The sequence below is a fragment of the Gorilla gorilla genome, chromosome 2 (genome assembly GCF_029281585.2).
Source record: "Gorilla gorilla gorilla isolate KB3781 chromosome 2, NHGRI_mGorGor1-v2.1_pri, whole genome shotgun sequence".
In the NCBI taxonomy this organism is placed as follows: Eukaryota; Metazoa; Chordata; class Mammalia; order Primates; family Hominidae; genus Gorilla; species Gorilla gorilla.
In genome coordinates, this window is record NC_086017.1 from 159,934,177 (window position 1) to 159,961,311 (window position 27,135).

General features: G+C 38.1%; 1 protein-coding gene across 2 annotated transcripts in view; it reads left to right on the forward strand.

Annotated features, from left to right (window-relative positions):
* The first annotated feature begins 411 nt into the window (after positions 1-411).
* CPB1 (carboxypeptidase B1) overlaps positions 412-27,135 on the forward strand; it is a 68,215-nt gene continuing 41,491 nt past the window's right edge. The window contains exon 1 of one of the 2 annotated variants that reach the window (XM_019023947.4): positions 412-581. The gene's annotated coding sequence lies outside the window, so the exon portion shown is untranslated. Of the gene's footprint in view, positions 582-21,668; positions 21,705-27,135 lie in introns of those variants that run through there. The other variant, XM_063704289.1, reaches the window with a different exon arrangement.

A 27,135-nucleotide genomic window follows, 5' to 3' on the forward strand; every position in this document is an offset into this window, starting at 1 on the left:
TGTACAGATCAGATCTCTAGTCTTCGTTCCAGATACTGACTTATTTTCAGTACATTGTGGTTCAAGAACACATCGATCATAAAAACGTGGCAACTTTAATGAGCTAATGTTGTCTAAACTGGAGTAGAAAGAATGCCAAGACAGAGCCTAGGGCTTCTGAGTAGATTTGGACCTTCAATAAATTTCTTTCAGTCACCCCATACTCTAGACAGAGGCCAAGAATGACCCTTTGATTCCTGTCTTCAGCAGCAAACCAAAGACTTTTTCACTGTGGGGTTTTGGGGTTTGGTTTGTTTTCCCTAAACCCTGTGACCATGACTTTCCTAGCATGTGATAGAGCTCATTGTCTTTCTGCTGAGCTCTCCAATTGGTCCCCACAGAACACATTTGGCACCCACAGCAACACAGGCAGACCACAAAGTCTCCAGAATGAGGAAATGTTGGAAGCAAATAATATATTCAGCTGAGCATTCTTCCTGGCAGTGGGAGCAGGAGCCTGATTTGGACCTTAAAAGCTTAGTGGCAACAACAAATAAGCATTGGCCTGGAAAATCCACCTCCCAACAGGCTAAACAAGGCAGGTAATATGAAAATAAGTTTGATGTATTTACAAAATCTCTCTAAATTTTCTTTTTACTGGTCGCACTCTCAGGCCACTTTCATGGAATCATTCAGTTCTGCATCCCTCGTGTGGGATCCAGAGCTCTTTGTATCTTTGATTGCCTCCCAGCACCTGAGGGTCAAGTGTCCCACTGAGAGCTTGGAAAGAGAAGCCAAGAAGATTTGGAGCTGGTGCGGGTGACTGTCAAGCGCAGATGGCCAGTTACCGACGTAATCTGTGTATCTGGGAGGCATGTGCTGTAAGAAGGCAGCTGCTAAACCAAATGAATCAAGCCACAGTTTTTAAGAAGGAAAAGTGTAGATTGGAAAAGGATAAAAGTTTTGAATGCATGCAGCTGTGCAGGGCTATGATCAATGCTTTAAAAATTAGGATTATATGCACTGATGGAGGGTGTTTTCCCAAAGTGCAACCCTATGTGAGGTCAGAGCGATAATCCATTTCATTTCACTGGCGGAGTTGGGAGAGGGCATTTAACAAGGTCAGCTTTAACACTGTTTTCCTGGGATGCTGAATGTGGTTTGTTACTGTTGATGCTCTGTGTTTTGGAATAAGGTTGTAAGACTAGGTTTAAAAGAAGGTATTGACCTGTTATTTTCCTATAAAAGTGGAGCAGAGATGGCTTTTATTCCATTTATTGATCACTTAGATGTGTGACTTAATCTGTATGGCTGGATAAATTCTGGATTTTCTGTCTATCCATGGTTTAACCCATAATGTTACTGGAAAATGAGCCAACATTACTTTGTTCTGGCTGTGTGCACAGCAGTGAATTCTAATTGTGTTTCTCAATCTAAGCCCCAGAATGAAAACTGCCAAGATCAATTCATTTTGATAAACTAACTGTTTCTGATGGCTATCTACACTGAACTGCAGCTGCTGTGTTTTTTTCTTCCTTAACAAAATGATTATGAAGTAAATGTGCTCCAACTATTGCTCACATTGTTTTACTGAACTAATGAATTGCTCTGGGAAGCTCTATGAAGACTTTTGATCAATTATTGTGTACAAATTGTTTAAAAGGAAATACATCATAATTAGGCTAACAAATCTGCTGTGATGCTGCCTCTCCTGATGAATAAATTTTGTGTAGATAGAGGGGTAGATACATACGGGTACTTTGCATTTTTCTCTTTATTGATTTTCATACATTATAATACGATGGATTAACCAACATTGGCTCACAATTGTTCTTTGTCCGAAGTTTAATGGAGGAAAAAATACCTTTTAATCCCTTATAAAAATCTCCTATAAGTGTGAGACAGATAAGCATATGGTCATCAAGCAATACTACTGAGAACATTCACCTAGATCAAAATGAGGAAATGTATTTCAGCTGTCACTGCCATGTCATTATAGCCCCCCCTTAACTGCATTTATGTTGCCAAGAGGAATCCTCACCAGATCAAAAATGATTGGAATGAGGCCCAAGACAGCTGTGGCCCAGATAAAGAAAACCAAATGATTTTCAGTCTCCTGAATACCAAGAAACAGGATATGTCATTGATGGCCAGTTAGTGATCTTGTTCTACACTCAGTACTGCTCATCTGAGTGTGACACTTTCTGTATCGTCATTGGACTACTGTCACTCATTACAGTTTAAAGAGAAAATTATTCCATTTTCTTTAAAGCCTTCTACTGCAAAGTTTGGGACTCAGACACCAAGTAATACAGTCAGAGAAGACTTCAGGAGTCTATACAAAGCATCCTTAATTCAATCAATGACAATGCCCATTGTTCTAATAATTTCATTGTTTTTGAACTAAAGATAAATTGGCATGGAAACACGTACCAGACTAGAGACTACCAAATAATATAGAGAGTATGTATGTATGGATATATATATAGAGAGAGAGAGAGACAGAGAGTATGGATTTATTAAAATTTGACCTTATATAAGAGGGGGGAAATGACTACATGAAGATAAAGGTTTTAGTCAAGCCTCTCACAGGAAGTTTTGGGCATTGATAAGAAATTAGCCCTTTTTAGCTACCTATCTTTAAAAACACTGTTAGTGTTATGCTCTATGAGATGAAACTTCATGAATTAAAAAATATGTTGTGCCAGCCACAGTGGCTCACACTTGTAATCCCAGAACTTTGGGATGGTGAGGCAGGCGTATCACTTGAGGCCAGGAGTTCCAGACCAGCCTGGCCAACATGGTGAAATCCCATCTCTACTAAAATATATATATACACATACATATATATGTATGTATGTGTATATACGTATACACATACACAAAAATTAGCCAGAGTTGGGGGTGCGTGCCTGTAATCCCAGCTACTCAGGAGGCTGAGGCACAAAACTGCTTGAACCTGGGAGGCGAAAGTTGCAATGAGCCAAGATCACACCACTGCACTCCAGCTTGGGCAACAGAGCAAGACTCTGTCTCCAAAAAAAACAAACAAAAACAAACAAACAAACAAACTATGTGGCTTTGATGAGTGTTGGCATGATCAAAGTCATTGGGACTCTATGTCCAAACAAATAAAAGGGAGTCTCTGAGACTTGGGGATAGTATGTTTCTTAGGAAAAATCTGTGTAACATCATCTCCTGTCCCCTCCCCCCAAAAAAAAAAGAGGGGGCTGGGCACGGTGGTTCACACCTGTAATCCCAACATTTTAGGTGGCCAAGATGGAAGGATTGCTTGAGGCCAGGAGTTCAAGAGCAGCCTGGGCAACATAATGAGACTCCATCTCTATAAAAATATATATTTTTTAAATTAGCCAGACGTGGTGGTGCACAACTGTAGTCCCAGCTACTTGGGAGGCTGAGGCGGGAGGATCACTTGAGCCCTGGACATTTATGCTACAGTGAGTTATAATCACACCACTGCACTCCAGCCTGGGTGACAGAGGGAGATCCTGTCTCAAACAAAAAAAGCCAAAAAGAGTTCCTTTAAGTGAACTTCATTTTCCCTGGCCAGTGAGTGATCTTGTTCTTTTCAAAGGGGCTTTCCCTGAGGAACTCTCAAGCCTCCTAGAGTTTCCTATTCCTCTAAGTTCTTGTCCTTCTCTGTAATAAAGCTTCTCTCTCCCTAAAAGATAATAACATCATATATGCAATAATTTTTTTAATGTGGTGTCTTTAGAAGAGCAATATTTTAAAAGTCAAACCCTAGTAACCTAACAGTTTGCCTAAACTTCCTTTGTCGTAGAACACATGAAGTTTATGTTTGCACAGACAAGTTGGCTTGAGGTCAGGGCCTCAGGGCCTCCCCCACTGAGGACCGAGAGCGAAAATACCGCAGACACACTGTAAGCCATTCATGTGGGAAGGGTTGCTGTCCAGTAGAGGTTGCTAACTTTTTTTGTCATGCTATCTGTTGACATCTATTAACCCCTTCTCAGAATATTTTTAAATGCATGAAATAAAATTTATAGGATTGGAAAGGAAACTGATTATATTGAAATACAGTTAGCAAATACTTTAAAACAAATGTATGATATAATAATATAGGTACTTCTTTTTGAAGTATCAATTAAGATCAGTGGCAACTTCAAAGTAATTGTAAGTATAAGTAATTTTCAAGGTATTTGCAACCATTACATTGTAATATGAAAATATTTTTTGTTTCTATTAGAGACCTAGTCATGGATGTTGCTAATAATACAGAAGTGTGTAGCCTATATTTATAGTTGAGGGAGATGACAAATTTTGAGAGAAAGTAAGGATGCAATTTTTTCAAATGCCAACTCATGGACCCCTAAGATTTTTTTTCCCCTAAGAAAACCCTGCTTTAGAAGAGGAAAGCTACAGGAAAATGTTTCTATTGCACTCTCTTCTTCCCTGTCCCCAGACTTTTCCTGAATCACTCATAATCCCTTTACCTATATTCTTTTTTCCTTCAGTTTTATCTATATTTGTTCTCTTTGAATTAGTCTTTTTTCACTATTATCTTGCAAATTCCTTCCCTTCTTTTCCTTCACTTCATTTCCTTTCCTCCCTTTCCATAATTCATTTCTCAATACACTTAGTACATCAGCAGCTCCATCAGGGCAAGCCCTTGAATGAGTCTGTCCATAGCACACAGTAGAAGTTTGAGCAAAGAAAGAAATGCACCAAGAAATGCAGCCAAGGTATAGGAGGGATTCACCTTGCTCCAAGCCAGGCCCTTTGTCATAAGTAAAAAAAAGAAAGCAGTTTTTACAGCTCAGGATAAAAGTGGGCAATTGTCTGTTTACCTTAGTCAATATAATACAGTCAGTAAAATTACCTAATCATCAAAGTAGAATATTGCAGTCATTTTTATCACATAAATATCAAGTTCTTCCTGTAGATTAAGGTTCCATTAGTTAATCTCATATCTTAATAGAAGTGATTATCATTAACAAAACCCTAAAAATATTTATAGACAGTCAAGATTATATGAAATTGCAAGCATTTAAAATTGTTCTCCACATACCTCAAATACACAACCATACATTGGCATTGAAAAATGTCATAACACCACACTCATTTACCACCCTTCTGCTCAAATAATATTCTAGATAAAACTTGTATGATTAGGCAGGGCGCGGTGGCTCATGCCTGTAAATCCCAGCACTTTGGGAGGCCGAGGTGGGTGGATCACGAGGTCAGGAGTTCGAGACCAGCCTGGCCAAGATGGTGAAACCCCGTTTCTATTAAAATTTTTAAAAAATTAGCCAGGTGTGGTGGTAGGTGCCTGTAATCCCAGTTACTCAGGAGGCTGAGGCAGGAGAATCACTTGAACCTGGGAGGCGGAGGTTGCAGTGAGCCAAGATCGCGCCACTGCGCTCCAGCCTGGGCGAAAGAGTGAGACTCCGTCTCAAAAAACAAACAAACAAACAAACAAACAAAAAAATTTGTATGATTATGCTCTTAGAGGCCATGAATTATCTGCTTGATCTCTTGGGGCTGCCACTGAGTAATCCAGAAGACCATTAAATTCCCCAGTAAGGGCCAGGCACAGTGGCTCACACCTGTAATCCCAGCACTTTGGGAGGCCGAGGCAGGCGGATTGCCTGAGGTCGGGAGTTCAAGACCAGTCTGGCTAACATGGTGAAACCCCGCCACTACTAAAAATACAAAAAAAATTAGCCAGGCATGGTGGTGTGCACCTGTAATCCCAGCTACTGGGGAGGCTGAGGCAGGGGAATAGCTTAAACCAGGCAGGCGGAGGTTGCAGTGAGCCAAGATCATGCCACTGCACTCCAGCCTGGGTGACAGAGCAAGACTCCGTCTCAAAAACATAAAAATAAAAATAAATTTCCCAGTAAGTAGGTGAAGAAAAACACTAAATAAATATGGAAACAATAGGAAAACAAGAGACTCATAAATGAAATTGATTTTTAAATTGTGCTAGATTAGGCTTACCAATAAGGAAAGGGAATTCATTAAATGTTAAGTCTTTCATTTCAGTAAAGCACATGTAACAACATCTAATATAATTGTGTGTACGACCATGTGAGCTAATTTTGCCACAAAAAAACAGCCACCTGGGTAATAAACTGTCTGAAAAAATAATGATAATTTAAAAAAATGCCAATTGGGGAAAAGCACTTAATATTATGCTGTCTAGCCAAAGAAAATGAGATCCACTCCAATTATTTCAATACTCTGACATGAAGCATTTTGTGTTACTTTGATAGTCATAATTTATCGTGAGGAAGGGCTGATCAGGAAGTGGACAGAAGCATCTGTATGGAAGCCACACCTCAGTCCACAGGCTTTTTCAGGTGACTCACCTATTTCCAAGCTACCTAGCTCTCCCTGCTGATTGTTTCAAGTGCAAATAAACATGCTGTATGATGCAAATCTTGGCTTCGCTAACCAAATGTGTGACCATAAGCAGTCATTATATTTTTCTCTAAGCCTCAGTTTCTTCAAATGTAATATGGGGTAATTCATAGAGCAATCATGAAAACCAAGTTAGACAACACATGTTAAGTTGCTAGTACCGAGCCTGACACAGAGTAAGTTCTTAATCAATAATATGGTGATGGCCTTTAGCTGATCCAAGCAACTGGCCAGATAATACTTTGAACTCTAAGAAGAAAATATGGTTGAATTTTATATGATGTGTAATGCCTTTTACCTGTTTAGAAATCTATTTTATTCTTCTTCTATTTGGTGCAATACATACCAATGGTGATCTAATGCTGTGGTATTTTTCACACACCATAGTGGAAGTATTACTTTAATGTCAAGTGTAAGCAGCTCATATTATGCTTAAGACCATGATATCTGCCTTGAAATAGCGTAAAGAAAAATCACATCCACCTGGAGAACCTGAAGATAGCTATAATATTGTTTCTATAGGGGGAATAAATTAAAATTTTGTGATTTCTTTACATTAAAATTTGAAGTACATTGACTTAGCCTGGGGATTTCCAAAATAACTTTTTAAGAAGTAATAGGGATCTTTAAAATAAAATGATTAAAAATCCATCTATTTTATTTGGCTCATTCAAATATAATATCTATAAAAGCTTTGCGTTGTGGTAATAATCCCTTACTATTTCCTCTCTCTCCTTGGTCTTTTCATTTATTCATTTCCCATTAATCGTAAAACTGAAATAAAAAGAGAATGAATTTTTTAAAGTCACTTTCCATTCTAAAGCTTTGTTAATTTCTTCTAAGTGCACTTTAGTGCTGTTTAATTTGTATCTAGGGGTAGCACATTGTTGCTGCACTATTTGCTTATTCCTCCAGATAGAAGCAATTCACTGGGCTAGCCAAATCCTCCACCTGGCCACCATCAGCATATGCACATCACCAGGAGGAAACAGGCAGCTGAGTGTACCTTTGGGCCTGTTTCCTTTGGTATTCAAATTCTCCACTTTCTCCAGTGGGCCCACAGTAGTGGGGGCATATTTATGGAACTCAGATCATCTCTGATCCTAATCCTGGCAGACAATGAACATAGCTGTGTTTCCATTCTGATATTTTAGTACTAAACAAAGCTCTATCTATTTAAAAGCTATTGCGCTGACAAATAAGGAGTCTCCAACGTGCACTTCCGAATTTAACATTAGTTGTTACCGGAACTCACTGTTTTGTTAATGTTATATAAGAAAAGTCTAGAAAGAAACAGGAGTGATCTTGTTGTGGCTCAACCAGGATTATGGATGTCCACACTTTGGAAAATGTATAGATGTTAGACTGTGGTGATATGTTTTTTAGGGTCACTGGACAACTCCATACCCCTTAGAGCTAGAATTTGGTATGTTAAGTGTAACTTGGTAATACATATGTTAAAAATGGCTTTTATCTTGGATGATAACATCACTAGTTTCTAGGCATAGCATTTTTTCTAATGTGAAAGAAGTTTTACTCCATGGATGTCACCTGATGATTGACCATTTTGATGTAGACAAGTTTGAATTTAAACACCAAATCATGCTTTATCTGAGACTCTGTTATCCAAGAGAGCAGATATTTTTAACTAAGGATGTATCATGCCACATTGAACTGAAACAAACACTAAGCACGTTGTACAAGATCAGTAGTGGCAGTAAATGTGCACGAATGACTAGGACACAGCACAGTATTTTTATTCCAAATGAAGTACTTGTAATTAGCTTTGTATTTTTTGAACAATATTTATATAGATTTCTTTATGTTAAATTTCAATAAAACATGTAGGATCCAGAAGACCTCATCTTGGAGGTCTTGGGATTTTCACCTTACAGAATGATTCTTCTTGTCCTTGGTCATATTTTTCTTGGTCTTAGAACCTGCTAAATACCAAACCTTCAGAAAAAAAAAGAAAAAGAAAAAGAAAAGAAATGCCAACCAAGCTATTCTACCAAAGAGCTGAAGAAAAGCCCTAATGATCTTTAAATCCAGTAACCAAAAGTTGCCAGCTACTTCTTCTAAAACAAATTAAATTTTTTTAATTAGTTGGGAAAATCATCTGCTACATAGCTTCTTTCTTTGCTGTGTACAACTTGAACTGCTGTTCACACCCATAATCTACATGCCTAGCTTAGTGCCCGGCACATGAAAGGTATCACATAAATATATTTAGAATTCATAAGAATCTAGTTTAGTGAATTGAATGAATGAATGAAGACCATATTCTAAGTCTTAATCCTTATCACTACTAATTTAGCAGAAATGTCCTGAGAAATGCTGATTTTCACATTCCTCCTCATCACATTTTTCCTATTGATACTGTTAAAAGTGGCAAATGTAGAACTCCACTCCAGATTTCTCCAGTGTAGGAAACCAGGGAGCAGAGCAAATCAAAGCAAGGGAAGTCTTTCAATCTTTTAGCATCTCTGGTAGATTAGTAAGGTATCCTCCTGCACGTTGCTCTGGGTTTGAAAAGGTTTTAAAACAAATTACTTTTTTCTCTTGGCCTGTCTCAGGAGCAACCTAAATCCTACTTTTCAAATGTTGAAATGCCCTTAAAAGGGAGGGGTTGAAATGATATATTCAATGAATCAGTTTTAAAGAATTAGATTGCTAGCTCTCCTCACAGCAGATAGCCTGGAAACGACAATTGCTAGGCTTTTTGGTGGTAGTAGCAGAGTAGTAAATATAATGTATATGTCATTTTTATTCCAGATGGAAAGACTAGTAGTTACTAGTGAATGACAGTAAATTGTACCAGATACCAAGTAAATTTTAACAGTTTTATAGAGGCTTTTCTCACATTCATATATTCATTAGTATTTCAATGTTTAGGTACATAACTCAAGGTTTCAATATTACACCATGTAAAAAGAAAATTACAAAAGTGTCTACAGAACAACATTCCACTCTTGAGACAAAAATCCATAGTTTGGTCAAGAAATTATTCTATATCAACCCAAAAGAAATGAAAATATATATCCCACAAATATCTATATGTGAATGCTCATAACAGCGGTATTCAAATAACCAAAATGTAAAAATTATCCAGAGGCACATGAATTGGTAAATGGATTAAAAAAATGTGGTTGCTCCAGACAATGGAATATTATTAAGCAATAAAAAGGAATGAACTACTCATAAATGCTACAATATGGAAGAACCTCAAAAACATTGTGCTAAATGAAATAAGCCACATGCAAAAGATCACACATTATATTATTCCACATATATGAAATGTCCAGAAAATAAAAATCTATAGAAATAAAAAGCAGGTCTGGAGCTCAGAATGGGAGCAGGAATTGTCTGCAAAGAAGCATGAGGAATATTTTCAGGGTGAGAGGAAGAGTCTAAAATTGGATTTTGGTGACAGTTACACAACTTGTAAATTTACTTAAAAACTATTAAACTGTATACTTAAAGTGAGTAAATTTTATGATATATAAACAATAAAGCTGTTAATAAAAGTGAGACCAAACACTTTTGTTACAGATGAAAAGCTTGATTAAAATGCTTACCTGTACAAAAAAAAAAATCACCTGTGAAATATAAAATACTTTTACTAATATGTAAAGCAATTGTCAATTGTCAATGAGAAGTGGTTTTTTTCTCTAAACAATATGATAGAAATATGAGAACAGACATTCCCTAAATTGCCCTACCTTCCAATATGTTCTCTCAACAATGTCACTGAGTAGATACTTACTGGGCGCCTCCTGTGTGTCAAGTATCATGTTAAGTTCTTAAAAAGTGAAAAGATTGAGACAACTTTAATCAAGGCCTCCTTTTTTTTAATTAATTAATTTATTTATTTACTTATTTATTTATTTATTTTTGGCTTTCCAGTCATAGACCTTCTTTACCCTCACTGATCTAGAGACTGTCTCAAAAGGCATAGACAAGCACACTTGTAGATTTATCGTTCCGATTCCAACATCGGCTGAGCCATCTGTGTGAATCAGTGTATGCCCTAACCCCTTCCCCAGATTTCGCTTTCCTCACATTCCCTTCCAGCCACATCGCTCCATTGTCTGCAAATAACCTTGCCTTTTACTTCAAAGAGAAAATTGAAGCCACCCTGCAGAAAATGCCTCTTTCCACTCACCCACTGACAATTCCTCTCACCTACCAACCCTTCAGCCCCTCCTATTCCCTCAGGGGTCAATATTCAACTCTCTCTAGTATATTTAACCTCTTCTTAATTGGTACTTTTACCTTAAGTTACAAAACATGTTCAAGATCTTTCATTATTTTAAAAGTATTCTTAAAACTTACAAACTCCTCTAGCAACTTTCCTCTTTCCCTCTATCCCTTCATTTCCTTGAAAGATCTGGCTAAATTTCCTGCTTCCTCTTCTTGAGCCCTGTCTAAGATCAGCAATGACGTGCCAGTTGCTATATCACTGTTTCCTCATCAATATTTAGTTTACTTGCTGTTTCGGTAGTATGCTTTTGGGCCTTAGAGTTGATTCTGGAAAGGATTGAGACTTTGGAGAATGCTGGAACAGAGTGAATATATTTTATACCTTCACCTCTCCAAAGACCCAGATCATCATTTCCAACTGCTTATTGTACATTTCCACTTGGATAACACATTGACTGTGCAGATTCATATACTGTATTTCATCAGATCAAAATTTTCATCAATTATAACATAACCCATTATTTTATATACCACTAAGAAAAAAATGCCACTAATTTGTTGATGCTATGCTATTCATTGTGAGAATCATAGCAAATTGAGAGATGTTAAAAATTGGGATCTAATTAAACTAAAGAGCTTCTGCACAGCAAAAAAAACTACCATCAGAGTGAACAGGCAACCTACAGAATGGGAAAAAATTTTTGCAATCTACTCATCTGACAAAGGGCTAATAGAATCTACAAAGAACTCAAACAAATTTACAAGAAAAAAACAAACAACCCCATCAAAAAGTGAGTGAAGGATATGGACACTTCTCAAAAGAAGACATTTATGCAGCCAACAGACACATGAAAAAATGCTCATCATCTCTGGCCATCAGAGAAATGCAAATAAAAACCACAATGAGATACCATCTCACACCAGTTAGAATGGTGATCATTAAAAAGTCAGGAAACAACAGGTGCTGGAGAGGATGTGGAGAAATAGGAATACTTTTACACTGTTGGTGGGACTGTAAACTAGTTCAACCATTGTGGAAGACAGTGTGGCGATTCCTCAAGGATCTAGAACTAGAAATACCATTTGACCCAGCCATCCCATTACTGGGTGCATACCCAAAGGATTATAAATCATGCTGCTATAAAGACACATGCACACATATGTTTATTGTGGCACTATTCACAATAGCAAAGACTTGGAACCAACCCAAATGTCCACCAGTGATAGACTGGATTAAGAAAATGTGGCATTATATACATCATGGAATACTATGCAGCCATAAAAAAGGATGAGTTCATGTCTTTTATAAGGACATGGATGAAACTGGAAACCATCAATCTCAGCAAACCATCACAAGGACAAAAAACAAAACACCACATGTTCTCACTCACAGGTGGGAATTGAACAACGAGAACACTTGGACACAGGAAGGGGAACATCACACACGGGGGCCTGTTGTGGGGTGGGGGTAGGGGGGAGGGATAGCATTAGGAGATATACCTAATGTAAATGATGAGTTAATGTGTGCAGCACACCAACATGGCACATGTACACATATGTAACAAACCTGCACGTTGTGCACATGTACCCTAGAACTTAAAGTATAATAAATTAAAAAAAATTGGCGGGGGGTAGGGGGAGACAGGGACCAATGAAGTGAAGGAAGGATTCAGTGAAGTGAAGGATTCAAGGAAGTGAAGAATTTAATCAGCAAGGAAGTGGAGGATTCATCTTCAGAAAGAAAGATGTTTCAAGCAGCTGGCAGAGCGTGAGCAAATTCATGGCTGTTTAAAAATGCCTGGTCTACTTGGAAAACTATGGCATCTGGAAAGACCAAGGCCAACTTGTGACAGTCTGTTATCAAAAATATCTCAGTAATTAAGCAGATTTTAAACTGTAGGGAAAGGAATAATAACCCCCATACGTTCTTAGTTGGAACAGACTCATTACAACAGACAGATTAACAAGAGAAAAACAAACAGAAGTTTGTTAACATGTATATTTCATATATAAATGGGCGACACCCAGGGAATAAGTTCTCAAAGACGTAGCTTTGAATTCCAGCTTATATAACATCTTCAACAAAGAACAGTAAATTTTTAGAGAAGTAAAAAGACAAAGAAAAAGGACTTGGAGTCTCTAGGGACAGCAACTTCGGGAAGACTAACAGAAAAAGTTTAGTTAGTAAAGCTTGTTAATGTGGATTTCTCTGGCATCACCCCAAGCCTATAAATTGTGTGTATTAGAGGGAAAATCACACCTTTTGTCTTCGTAAATCTATGTCCTGCTTTTAAGCCAACAGAGAGAAGACAGAGAGCTTTCCTGTATCTCCTTCTTAATTGCCTTCAGCTCAACAATTCTTTATATTTTGGGGTGGTATATTCTGTTCTTTCATAGTCCCACCATTGAAACTTTATTTATATAAAACTTCGCAAAATAAAAGTAGGGTTGGTAGCTATGGAAAGATTTGGGTTGCAAGTTGCAAGATCAAAGATGGGCAAAAGACAGAAAAACATAAATTGAAACAAGCAGAAAAAAAAAAATACATTGGAGTACATTGTCCCATACCTTATTGAATCAGTCACTTAGTACTAAGAATAAGTCAGTTCAGTTAAACTGAACTGAACTGAACTGAACTGAACTGAACTGAACTGAACTGAACTGAAATAAGTCAGTTCAGTTCAGTGTCGCATTTCAGGAGGTGGTATTACAAGTGGGCTCCCACAAAAGTTAGGCCTATATGGTGCAAGCACACAGTTATTTAATAAGAGGTATTTATATGAAAACAAGAGAAAAACAAAGATTAATCATTAGAGCAAATTTTAAACCAGTTACTGAATTCAGAGGGTGGCTGGTCAGAAAGAATTCTAAATGTTGGGCTCAAGCATCTTTTGCAATTTTAATGACTCCAGTGATGTCTGAGTGGCCCACAGGCAAGAGGCATGAAGGAAGTCCACATGTGAGCTATTGTGGTTATTTCTCCTAAGTTTATGTTAAGTTGTCCAGTACCAACTTGCAGGGTTTTGGGAAAAGGGTAGATTTTGTTCTTAGTGATGCCAAGTCAGAAAGGTGAGAGAATATTGGAAATCTTAATTTGGAGACCCACAGCCAAATATTGGAGGAAACTAGAAAAATTCAGAATCCAGTTCAGTTCACAGGTAGATAATAAAACCTCAAAAACAATGAATAGGACTAGAATCTAACAATAGGTGCACTGTACTTTTATTCTGAAATATTGTTTTCTCTGTAATCACCCCTATTTTTACCAAAGAAAATCACAGTAAGGCTAATTTATTTTCAAAATACGTCTAGTGTTATTAAACTTCAATTGATTATTTACATAAGTGCAGCAAAAACAGTGATTGATCACATAGGCTCTTTTTAAGTCTGCTTTGCTGGAACTTTTGATAAGAAATCTCAGATTAGACTTTTAAAAGGCTTTGACTCAAGGCCAAGGATTTGCTAGAAGACTTTGACCACAATACCTATAGATTTGATTAAATTCTTCTCTTCTTAAGATTCCTGAAATATTTTGAGGTTCCTGATTCTGTCAGGAAGTGACATTCCGTACTCACCTATAAGGTTTGCAACACTTTTAATTAGGTACTAGGCCAGGTTTTTCGAGGGGGGGGGCTTTATTGATTCCATAAAGCCAACCTTAGTTTCTTAAAACTACAGACAGCTTGTCACCCAGGCTGGTGTACAGTGGCCCAATAACAGCTCGCTACAGCCTCGAACCCCTAGAGGGGATCCTCTCACTTCAGCCTCCCAAGCAGATAGGACTACAGGCACATGCCACCACATCTGGCTAATTTTTATTTTTCATTTTTTGTAGAGACGGGGTCTTACTATGTTGCTCAGGCTGGCCTTGAATTTCTGGCCTAAAGTGATCCTCCTGCCTTGGCCTCCCCAAGTTCTGGGATTATAGACATGAGCTGCACCCAGCCCATTTCTTATTTGACAATGCTTCCTATGCAGATTTAGCATATCAAATAAGCTTAATTAATTTAATATGTCTCTTGTTATAAAGAGAGAGAGTAAATTTTTTGAGATAGTCAAGGGGCTTATCTGAAAAATCCCGAAGCTAATTCTAGGTTAAAAAGAATTTGATTTAGGGCGTTGTTAAAAATGCCAAAATGTTTAAATCACTTGAATCCATAGGATCACAGATCACTGTGAAATAATAGTCATTCAATTAACCAGAATGAGAATTAAAAGACTTCAAAGGTGGGCCAGGCACGATGGCTCACGCCTATAATCCCAGCACTTTGGGAGGCAGAGGTGGGCGGATCACGAGGTCAGGGGATTGAGACCATCCTGGCTAACACGTCTCTACCACAAAAAATTAGCTGGGCGTGGCGGCGGGCACCTACAGTCCCAGCTACTCTGGAGGCTGAGGCAGGAGAACGGCGTGAACCGAGGAGGCGGAGCTTGCAGTGAGCCAAGATCACGCCACTGCACTCCAGCCTGGGCGACAGAGCGAGACTCCGTCTCAAAAAAAAAAAAAAAAAAAAAAAAAAAAAGACTTCAAAGCAAATACAGAAAGTTACATAGTTGCAGGAAACAACAACAACAACAACAACTTTGCTCTTTTAATACAAAGGACTCAGTTGTCTTAAGTAATCAAAGACCTAATAATAGAAAACATAAAGCACAGAAAATTATTTTGATAAGACACAAAATCTTTGTTTTCTAGTCAGAGCCCTCTAAAGGTAAAACTCTTTCAGTGTCTCTTATCAAGAGCAGATTTAATGTTCCAAGAACACTTTGCTTTTTTAACAGAGAGAAAAATAGCTTCTAGTTTTACACTAATAACTTGTTGAAAGTAAGACTCATTTTTAAAACCCATATAATATAATACATTTATTCAATTTCAGCCAGCTTCAGCACAAAAGATAGTCTCTCTCTCTTTGACCCCTCTTCTCTTCCCCCACATAACTTTCTGTATCCTTTCAGTTTTCTCCTTCATTTTCCTTTTTTATTCTAAAATAACCATTCCTTTCACTTTAGTACAGAATTAATTACTCTTTTTCCTTTAACAAAACAGATCCTCATACCCTATAACTTTCCTTACCAAAAGCACATCTTATTTTCCTTGTATACTTTGCACTCAGAGTTGTTTCCCTTATTATTTCTAGTAGTTTTAATGATATATGTTAATCCAAATTTTTAACTCGAAGTAACTTTAATTTCTAGAAACATGTGCTTCCTCATAGTATAATTTTTTAACGTGACACAAGACATGTTTAATAACAGACCCAAATATCTTCAGCTTCTCTATACTATATGAAAACAAAATGCCAAAAGTATACAAACTTAAACTTATTTTTAGTAATTAGTGCATCAGTATTTTATCTTATTTGGAAATGATCTAGATATTGAATAAGTATCTATTTTTTAACTTAACTTAGCAAAACTTAAGGGTGTAAGTTACCAAAGAGATTTACAAAACTGTTTTTAAGTAGATATATTATAAAACATAATTATTGTTTGAAAGCATATTCATAAATTCTTACCCCACTTACACCTATTTAATTCACTTATTCTTCACAATTGTGCTTGGATTACCCGTGAAATTTTCAGGGACCTCAGACAAAACTAAGCATCATTTCAAGTTATTTCCCCATTAAGTATTTGCACTGCACCTGCATGTTAGTCAGACGTCACCAAAACAACAACTTAAAAGTTAAATACATCGGATTTTTGTTATTATTAAACTAACAATATTAAAGTAGTCTTATCTACCAGAGGTTTATCCAAGTCAAGTGAACTTGAAAAGCATTTGGGTTAGTTCCTATACTTCTGGCAGTTTTAGGGATAATTTATATAAGCACTCATTTTTCTTTAAGCCCATTAAATAGAGCTCTTTTATGTATTAATTTTGGCAATGCCATCCAGAGTTAGGAAAATATCACATATGCTAACATACATACAAAGACATATATAGACATGTAGACAGTAGCAGATTTTATTGCTTTCATTCTAAAACTTCAGCCATGTTCCAGGTACTATAATACAAAACTCACTAGTTTATAAAAGAATAAGCAGAATCCAAATTGTTTCTGACAAATGGGACAAGCCAGGGTTACCTGCTCAGATGGCCAAACCTTTCTACCACTATTTTTGGAAAAGACTTAGATTTTTTTATTTGCCCAACTTCCAGATAGCCTTTTTTCCTTCTGATAATCATCTCCCTGAAGTTTGCATTTCAAAAGGGATGGTTCTCAGGTAAGACAGGGTAGAACATTTATATCTCAAAGGTACAGAAAAAGAATATAAGTTTCTCTCCAAGAAGGAGCCTTGGGGAACATTTTTCTATCATCAGAGCTCAATCCTGTGGAGGCTGTTGACTAAATTTTAAGTGCCAGTATATTTCCAGTTAACCTTTGTAGTCTCGGATATATGCTTTGCGGGAATCCTGAGATCCATGAGAGCAGGACTCCAAAGCTCAAGTGACTGAGAGGGTAGAGTGGGAGGGAAAAGGTCCGTCAAAGAAGGACAGAGGGACGGAGGAGGCAGAAGCTGGAAGGAGACATATCAACAATGTAAGGGAACTGATGGAAGATTTAAGGCAACAAAAGAAAAAAGGAGAAACAGAAGCAATGAGAAGGAAGAAGCCAACTTGGGGAGATCTTAAGTTCTTAAAGAAGCTAATGAAGTTCCATATTACCCTTAACAAAATTTATGCCAATAAGAAAGAAACCTGAAAGTGGCGGCAGAACCTACAGTTAGCAAGGGTTTGAGAAGAAGGGCTTCCCATGGAGGAATTCCTATGGGAGGAGCAGGATCAAATGGAGAGAACAGAGTGGACTTTAAAAAGTTGCTCCTATCAGGCTATGAATATCAGAAACCAAACTTTTTTAACCGAAGGTATTATCTACTAAGCAACTCAGGATCAAAACCAATAAACCTTTTATGGCTTAACCACAGATACACTAGTCATCTCCAGAGGTGCAAAGATACCACCTCCATGATTTAAAAGTTCACTTTCAGAGATAGCCAAAAAAAATCAAAGATCTTTGTTGCCACAGGCGGTTAAGGATAGTGTTTGTGCAAAAATGTGTCCCAGTGAACGTGGGATGCCTCCAATCACAGCCCTGCTAATTTGAAATACCATGCATGCATTTTACTGGGATAGATTTTCCCTGCACTAACCAAAAGCAAAGAAGGTTGAGACGATGAAAGCCCCCTGTGGACTGGGATCTATTATTAAGACAAACTCTCCTGAGAGTTGGCACAAAGAACACTTAGTTTCTCAGATTCCCAACCCGACTAGCTTCCAGACACAAGTTGACACCTGCAACCCCACCCCAACACCAGCAAGGACCAGAGAAAATATTTTTACCAGTCATAAAGCCAAGCTCTCAGGACGTAAACAAGACAAACAGGAAAACGATGGTTGTCCATTGAATGAAAAGGATCAATAACAAGTGGGTACCCCAAGATAGAGAATCACATTTCAAACTAAATCATACAAATGTTTTCCTGCAGCTAAAATGAATTTGGAAAGGAAGGGACAAGGAGAAATTTTTACTTTGCTCTCTTAAATGGGCACTATAGATAGAGATCAGGAAGAGCTGACTTTGATGTAAATTCTTACCCTTTTGCCTGCTTCTGCCATTTCCCCAGGATCCCATCTGTGGGCTCTGAAGCAAGTGAATGTCCCAGAAAAATCCCACATCCTCTTCATCAGAAATTCAGGGAAAGGAATAAGAACCTCCCTAGGTTCTTAGTTGGAACAGACCCATTACAAAAGACAGGTTAACAAGAGAGAAACAAAGAGAAGTTTGTTAACAGGTTTATTTCATATATACATGGGAGACACCCAGGGAATGAGTAGCTGAGTAGCTCTCAAAGATGTGGCTTTGAATTTCAGCTTATATCGCAGATTTAACAAAGAAAAGTAAATTTTTAGAGAAGTGACATGACAAAGGAAAAGGACTGGGACTCTCTAGGGACAGCAACTTGGGAAAGACAAATAACCAACAAAAAAATGGTTAAGTAAGTAAAGCTTGTTAACTGTAGATTCCTCCAGCATCGCCCCCAGGACTATACGTGTTTAAAGCTGCCGTCAGTGGTTGTTGTTCTTGGTAGAACAGGGGCAAGATACCTTTTGTCTTTGTAAATCTTCGTTCTGCTTGTAGGCAAGTAGAGGGAGGGTAGAGAGTTTTCCTGTATCTACATATTCTTAATTGCCTTCAGCTCAACAATTCTTTATATTTTGGGGTGACATATTCTGGTCCCCCACACAATAATAGTCTATAATTCCTTGCCTCTGAAATTTATTTCAGCCCCATATTCAAACTCTCAGAGAAGTTCTGTCTCATTTTAAATAAAGATGCATCATTCACTTCAGTCTTGAAACTACCCTCTTTTAAATCACACAGTGAGGATTTACACATTTTTAAGAATTCTGTAACTTAGAAATCAGCTAATGATATTTGCTCTTAAGAATGAGAAAGAAACAATTTTCTTTGAAATGTGTGTTAAACGTGAAAGAAAAGAAAATGTAAGTAAGGAAGAATGTTTAGTGCTTGCCCAGATTTTTCCTACTTTTATTAGGTAGTCCAAAGTCCACAATGTGTTAAGGTGTATGGGAAAATGTCAAGTATACCAAGAAAACATTTAATTAGATCATAGACAATAACCAGCAAGAAACAGTTTCCCTCTTCATCACTTCCCTTTGAGGATATAACTAAAACAGGAAGAAAACAGAAATAAGTTCATAGCACCTAGTTGCCCCTGCCCAGCATGTCTTCACCTGGAAAGAAAAGAGAGAATTGAGCCAAAGAGAGGTAAGAAATAGTAAGAAAGCATCCAGTCCCATTAACTATGGTCACAGCTTCTAGGCCCAGCTGGACTGTGCAGGGAACTGTTTTTCCTGGGAGACTGGCAGCGCTTGCAGATGTCAGAAGGAACAAGTGCCAAGGAACTTTAAAGAAATCAAGTTACCTCCATTCAAGAAAAGCCTCCTACTCAGTAATTGCTGCCCTTTTAATACGCCAACTGCTGTTGCCTTCCAGCTTGCCACATCTCAACCTCAACTCCTCAGATCATGCTTCAGGGCTCTTTTTTTGCCCTGGGTACCATTGTTCCACTTCATCTCACAAATCCGTAGCTGCCTCCAAGGACACCAACCTCTGCTTTGCACAGTTCCAGAGAAGAATCTATTGCAGCAAGCAATGTGTTCATGCTGGCATTTAAGTGCCTCATTGTCTCTGGTATTGTCCTGTTATTTAATGCCTTAATAGGTTCTTACAGATGTTGCTGGAGCCATTCAAAAGCCATGGACAATGTCTAAGCTAAACTTTCTACATATATACCTTTCTCCCTGATTTGTGTCTCCATCCGTGTCCACAATCATACTGAAGTTCATGTAAGCCATAGCTTGATTTGGAAACAGATAATCATGTCAGTAAACCAGTGGACCAGTGATTCTCAATAGGGAGAATAGGATTTAGCCCTGAGGGAACATTTGGCAATATCTGAAGGCATTATTGGATATCACAGTGATATCACAATGATATGGTTTGGCTGTGTCCCCTCTGAGAAGAGGGCTACCATCTTCCAGTTAAATTGGACTTTAACTAGAAGTCCAATTAAACCTCTTTTTGTTCCTAGTTTCAGGTATGTCTTTATTGGCAGCATGAAAATGAACTAATATGGTAAATTGGTACCAGTAGGGTGGGGCATTGCCGAAAACATACCCCAAAATGTGGAAGCGACTTTGGAACTGGGTAACAGGCAGAGAGGTTGGAACAGTTTGGAGGGCTCAGAAGAAGATAGGAAAATGTGGAAGAGTTTGGAACCTCCTAGAGACTTGTTGAATGGCTTTGACAAACATGCTGATAGTGATATGAACAATAAGGTTCAGGCTGAGGTGGTCTCAGATGGAGATGAGGAACTTGTTGGGAACTGAAGCAAAAGTGACTCTTTTTATGTTTTACCAAAGAGACTAGCAGCATTTTGCTCCTGTCCTAGAGATTTGTGGAATTTTGAACTTGAGAGAGATGATTTAGTGTATCTGGTGAAGAAATTTTTAAGCATCAAAGCATTCAAAAGGTGACTTGGGTGCTGTTAAAAGCATTCCATTTTAAAAGGGAAACAGAGCACAAAAGTTCAGAAAATTTGCAGCCTGAAGATGCAGTAGAAAACAAAAACCCATTTTTGAGGAGAAATTCAAGTCAGCTGCAGAAATTTGCATATGTAGCAAGAAGCCTAACGTTAATCCCCAAGGCCATGGGGAAAATGTCTCCAGGCCATGTCACAGACCTTCACAGCAGCCCCTCCCATTACAGGCCCAGGAGCCCAGGAGGAAAAAGTGGTTTTGTGGGCCAGGGCCAGGGTCCCTGTGCTGTGTGCAGCCTAGGGACTTGGTGCCCTGTGTCCCAGCTGCTCCAGTCATGGCTGAAAGGGGCCAACATAGAGCTTGTGCTGTAGCTTCAGAGGGTGGAAGCCTCAAGCCTAGCAGCTTCTGTGTGGTGTTAAGCCTGTGGGTGCGCAGAAGTCAAGAGCTGAGGTTTGGGAACCTCCGCCTAGATTTCAGAAGATGTATTGAAATGCCTGGATGCCCAGGCCAAAGTTTGCTTCAGGGGTGGAGCCCTCATGGAGAACCTCTGCTAGGGCAGTGCTGAAGAGAAATGTGGGGTCAGAGCCCCCACACAAGATCCCTACTGAGGCACTGCCTAGGGGAGCTGTGAGAAGAGGGCTGCCATCCTCCAGACCCCAGAAGGGTAGATCCACTGACAGGTTGCACCATGAGCCTGGAAAAGCCACAGACACTCAAAGCCAGCCCATGAAGACAGCCAGGAGGGAAGCTGTACCCTGCAAAGCCACAGGGGTGGGGCTGCCCAAGACCATAGGAACCCACCTCTTGCATTACTGTGACCTGGATGTGAGACATAGAGTCAAAGGAGATCATTTTGGAGCTTTAAAATTTGACTGCCCAACCGGATTTTGGACTTGCATGGGCCCTGTAACCCCTTTGTTTTGGCCAATTTCTCCCATTTGGAACAGCAGTATTTACCCAATACCTGTACCCACATTGTGTCTAGGAAGTAACTAATTTGCTTTTGATTTTACAGGCTCATAGGTGGAAGGAACTTGCCTTGTCTCAGGTGAGACTTTGGACTGTGGACTTTTTGGTTAATGCTGAAATAAGACTTTGGGGGATTGTTGGGAAGGCATGGTTGGTTTTCAAATGTGAGGACATGAGATTTGGAGGGGCCAGGGGTGGAATGATAGGGTTTGGCTGTGTCCCCACCCGAACCTCAATTTGAATCGTATCTCCCAGAATTCCTACATGTTGTGGGAGGGACCCAGGGGTAGGTAATTGAATCGTGGGGACTGATCTTTCCCAGGCTATTCCCATGATAGTGAATAAGTCTCACGAGATCTGATGGGTTTATCAGGAGTTTCTGCTTTTGCTTCTTCCTCATTTTTCTCTTGCCTCTGCCACGTAAGAAGTACCTTTCACCTCCTGCCATGATTATGAGGCCTCCCCAGCCTTGTGGAACTGTAAGTCCAATTAAACCTCTTTCTGTTCCCAGTTTCTGATATGTCTTTATCATCAGCATGAAAATGAACTAATACATACAACTTGAGCAGGTGGTTGGGTGGTGCTATTGGCATCTACCTGGCAGAGTCCAAGAATGCTCCAAAATATCCTACAATGCACAGGGCAGTCCCCAACAACAAAGAATGATCCAGCCCAAAATGTCAACAGTGCTAAGATTGAGAAACCCTGTAGTAATCTAACAAAATATTACTTATTCAGTAATTATTATCTCATTTCTCATGTCATACATTCTTGGTGAATAGAATTGCAGCACCTAACTTCAAAGATTTATCAATGAAAAGAACCAGAATATGAGCCTGTTCTGCATACCTGCCATGCGTACATTTAAAGCATATACAGAGTTCAGCAGTATCAGATAAACAAAATGTCAAAAACATTGTCTAATCATTTTTTTGTTTGTTTGTTTGTTTTGAGACAGAGTCTCTCTCTGTCACCCAGGCTGGAGTGCAGTGGCACAATCTCGGCTCACTGCAACCTCCGCCTCCTGGGTTCAAGTGATTCTCCTGCCTCAGCCTCCTGAGTAGCTGGGATTATGGGCACCCACCACCATGCCCGGCTAATTTTCATATTTTTAGTAGAGATGGGGTATCACCATGTTGGCCAGGCTGGTCTCAAACTCCTGACCTCAGGTGATCCACCCACCTCAGCCTCCCAAAGTGCTGGGATTACAGGCGTGAGCCACCACGCCTGGCCCGACTCATATTTTGTTTAATTTCCAAAATACATGTAAGCTGTTGATATGCATAAATCATTAACAATTCATTTCATAAATGCATAAAAGAGTAAAGTCACTAACAGTTACTATCCATCTGTCTCCAGAGTGGTTTCTCAGCCTCACTAAAACCTTTCCTTCACTGAATATCATATCCCTCACTGTAACTAGGGAGAATGTATGAAGTCCCTCTTTCACATCAGGAGATCTGAGCTACACATCTGACCCTGTGTGGCCAGAATGGACAATATTCTGGATCCTCCTGGTATCATTTATGATGCTCCTACACTGAAGGATTGATTTTTGTGAATATTTATTAGAAAAAAATGCTAAGAGGAAATATGAGCAAACAAATAGTTTCAAAAATGGGTATAATGCAGGAGTGAGCAAGTGGAGAAGGAAGAAGACTGGGAGCACAAATAGAGGGAGAGGCATTTTTTTAATCCTTTTTTTAATGCTCGTGCAAGAGATGTTGGGGGTAATTGCTTCAGCTGTGTTCTTCGCACTGCCTCTGAAGCCCTGCCATGGCCGACAATTTGTGACTTGGTCCGTATTTCTCTTGATCAACCTGTCACTCTGTCAGTTAAAATTTGCCATCAAACACAACTTTTACCAACTGCTACCCTTATGCTCATTGGACTTACACCAGCTACACTTCCCAACATTTTACACTCTGAACTAAATTGTGTGTGAAAATTACCTTTTATTGACTTTAGTGAGTGCCTTATACAAACAACTGAGGGCTGATTTCAACTGCCCACTGCCAAAATAGCCCTCTGTCCCATCTGTTGGATGCACATATCATTAAGACTTTTATTAGCCTCAGAAATAGAGAACTCATTTTATGGTGTTAGCTAAAAAACCTGCAAAAGTCCTTGAAATGCAGCACTACTAGTCCCTGGTAACCACTGTGAGCAAATGATGTTAAAAAACCAGGTTGGCATCAATATTAAAAGATAAAACCGCCTCCAAATGAGAGCACCAAAATGTAATTTTATGTCTGTAAATTCATACTTTACATTAGACTACTCAAGGAAAATATACCTATTGCTCTTCCAAGAAATGAAGAGTTTTAAAAATACAGGTGTTGAGAAGAATAAGAAAATGTCTTATTCTATTTATACTGATTTGGTAAGAAAAATGACACAAAATTTCAGTTAGACAGAAAAAAATAAGTTTGAGAGATCTGTTGTACGTCATGATGATTACAGTTAATAACAATATATTGAATATCTGAAAATTGTTAAGAATACATTTTTAATGTTTTCATCACCAAAAAAAGACTAGTATGTGAGGTAATGCCTGTGTTAAACATCTTAGCCATTCCACAATGTACATACTATATCAAAACAAGTAATTCACCATAAATATATTTAATTTTTATTTGTAAAGTTATTTCTAATTTACAAATAAAAATTACATAAAAGAAATAAAGGGAAATTTCCTCGGAAGCACTAGGAAAATATAAATTCTTAATGAAACCACTGGGGAGTAAAGACATGGCATAAGAGTTACAATCAGAAGAAATCAAGAACTTTCTTAGAAAAGTAGTAAGAGGTTTAACCATTAGGGGCCCCGGGAGAAGTAATGATCTTTTACCAGAAGAAGAGAATAAAATCATGGAAGCCTAATATGGCTTTTTACAGTTCTGCTTACAATTACGCATTAAACAATTTACCCCTTGCAGATGAGTTCCTAAAGCCTGCTGAGATGTTGCGCTCGGAGAAAATAGTACATGCTGTTTTTTCTTCTGTTGTGGTTTATTTTTATTAAAACAAAAAACTTACAACAACTAAAAAAAAAAAATTCACTTTTGCTGAATTTTACTCTTTCCAAGAAGACCAACAGCTTGGATGAACATTTGTCCAATGTTTGTAGTAAGTCTGACCATAAAAGACAATGGCTTAGACATTCATGCCCAGTCAATGTCCTATGGGCTGGAATTCATAAAATAAAGGCAGCAGATGGCATACCTAAATTTAATTTGCTATTGGATTTATCCTTGTGTTACCACTCTGAAATGCAGATACCGAATGTTTATCTAATAACGCTGTTAGAAAACACAAGACCATGCTTCAAGCAAGTTTATCATGGAATCTGATGCTAGACCATCAGTCCTGAGAATGAAAACTGTAGCCCATCCACAGAGGCACTCTCCTCTTACTAAGTAGGACCTGTCAACAGCCAATACTCCATGGATCAGGGAAGGCATTTCATGTGGTTTAGAATCACTCTTCTGGCTGTAATGCAATACCGGAGACCATCAAGAGGAAGAATACGCCTTTGATTCTTTTATTCCCATTTGAAATTCGGGGGGATATTTTTGTGTGCTTGGGTTTATCTCCTATTGTTCACTGAGAAAACTGATGCTTCGTTTAATTGTTGTGATCACTTTTCCTTGTGAGTTCTCTTGAACGTTATGCTACTGTCTGATTGTCCGTTGGCATGTATACATCACACCAATATTCTGGAACACCACATACTAAAATGAAAACTTTTTGAGTCTGTGTTACTGCTCTGGCAGCTGTCAAAATAATTCTTGCTGACATCATGTTGAACAGACTTGCCTCCGAGTCAGATCAATGTTGGGGAGCATCATGCAGTGCGGCAAAATTAGGTCATTAATTGTGAAGCAAGCACAACCCTTCTTGCATTTGGAGATCAAAATTCTGACATAAAAGAAAACTGAACAATCAAAAACTCTGGAATCATCTTTTAAATCTCAAAACAAGTTGTCAATTTAGCCATTTAATTCTCAGAGTTCTTTGGAAGGATTTTTATTACATAAAAGTATGGTAATATAATACCTAGTTTTCCAAAGGAACTATGAAATATCCCAACATGAAAATATTTCACTCTTAAAGGGTAAAAATCCATGTCTAACATCCATTACACTGATCATATTTCTGAGCACTCAAATGCCAACTTTTTCAAATGACTCCAGGAGAACTTATTGTCAACCTGTTTCTCTCAAGTATCACCATGCTGATTATAGGTTTGCTTATAAAATTACCTTTTGGTAATATAGTAGGAAGAAACTAGAGTCTCAATGATTAAGAATCAGAAACAGAAAAAAAAAAAAAAAGAAAGAAACCAATCTGGTGGTTAGAACTGGATTGCCAAATGACAGCATCACCGGCATTATCTGTGTGCCTGGGGCTTGCCCTTCCAAACTAATTTTTAAAATAAATTGAAATTGAACTGGAGCCATGCAAAGTAGAACAAAGACCTTTTTGAAGATTCATATCAGGTAAACAGTAAACAGGTTGTCAGAAAATACTGACATTTGAATTGACTTTATGCTTTTATTTCCTACCCAATATGGCATTTTATATTATTAACATTTATTTATTAAAACCCTGCCCTTTCCTCAAAAGGTTTTAAAGAGCTTTAATGTTCTGTTACAGCATTTTAAGAATAAAAATAGTTTCCTCTTACCTTATAAACTGGAATAAAACAAATATTTCTCATATTTGAATTAAAAGTAGAAATGTACCTCTTCTAAGTTTGTTTCCAAGAAATATTAATATGAAAATATAACATGTAATTTATTTAATAATTCAAAATACCTAGGATTTTTTTTCTAAAATTTATTACCTATTACATGAATCAAAGATCAGACTCTTAAGATGGCCTATGAGAATTAACAAAGATAAATGTAGGAACAAAAACAGGTTGATTTATTTGGCAGCATTCCAGTTTACCTCCCCACTCTTCTGTCCTGATTAATTGCCCTCAGCGAGGAGCTGGAGCCTAGTTATGCTGTTTTCTTAATTCCTGTTGATGGAGTGTTGATATAAGAACAGAAAGAGAACCAACTGCCTTTTAACTAGTCCATTCTTCATGCACTAATCAATCATAACTTGTCCATTTTAATTATCTCCCAAATTCCAAATAGAGATACGCTTGGAGTTTCCAAATATTTGCATGATTAAATATGTTTTCCTTATTTCAATAAGGAACCTCAAATTCATGACTCAGGTGGTAAGATTTATGGAATGAAGCAATTGTGTTTCTCTCCCAGCTTTCAAAATACTGGTCTGCAATTCAGTAACAAACAACATTCCCACCAGAGATATGCAGACTATGCCCATTAATGATGATGATCATGTCTGGAAATAAAAATAAAACCATATACCAACATTAGTAGATGCCAAAAAGGAAACCCAGCCAAGAAAATGTTTACTAGCCTCTCTTTTCATAACCATAAAAAGACAGTTTATTCAAATATTAAGTATAATTATACAAAACTAACTGG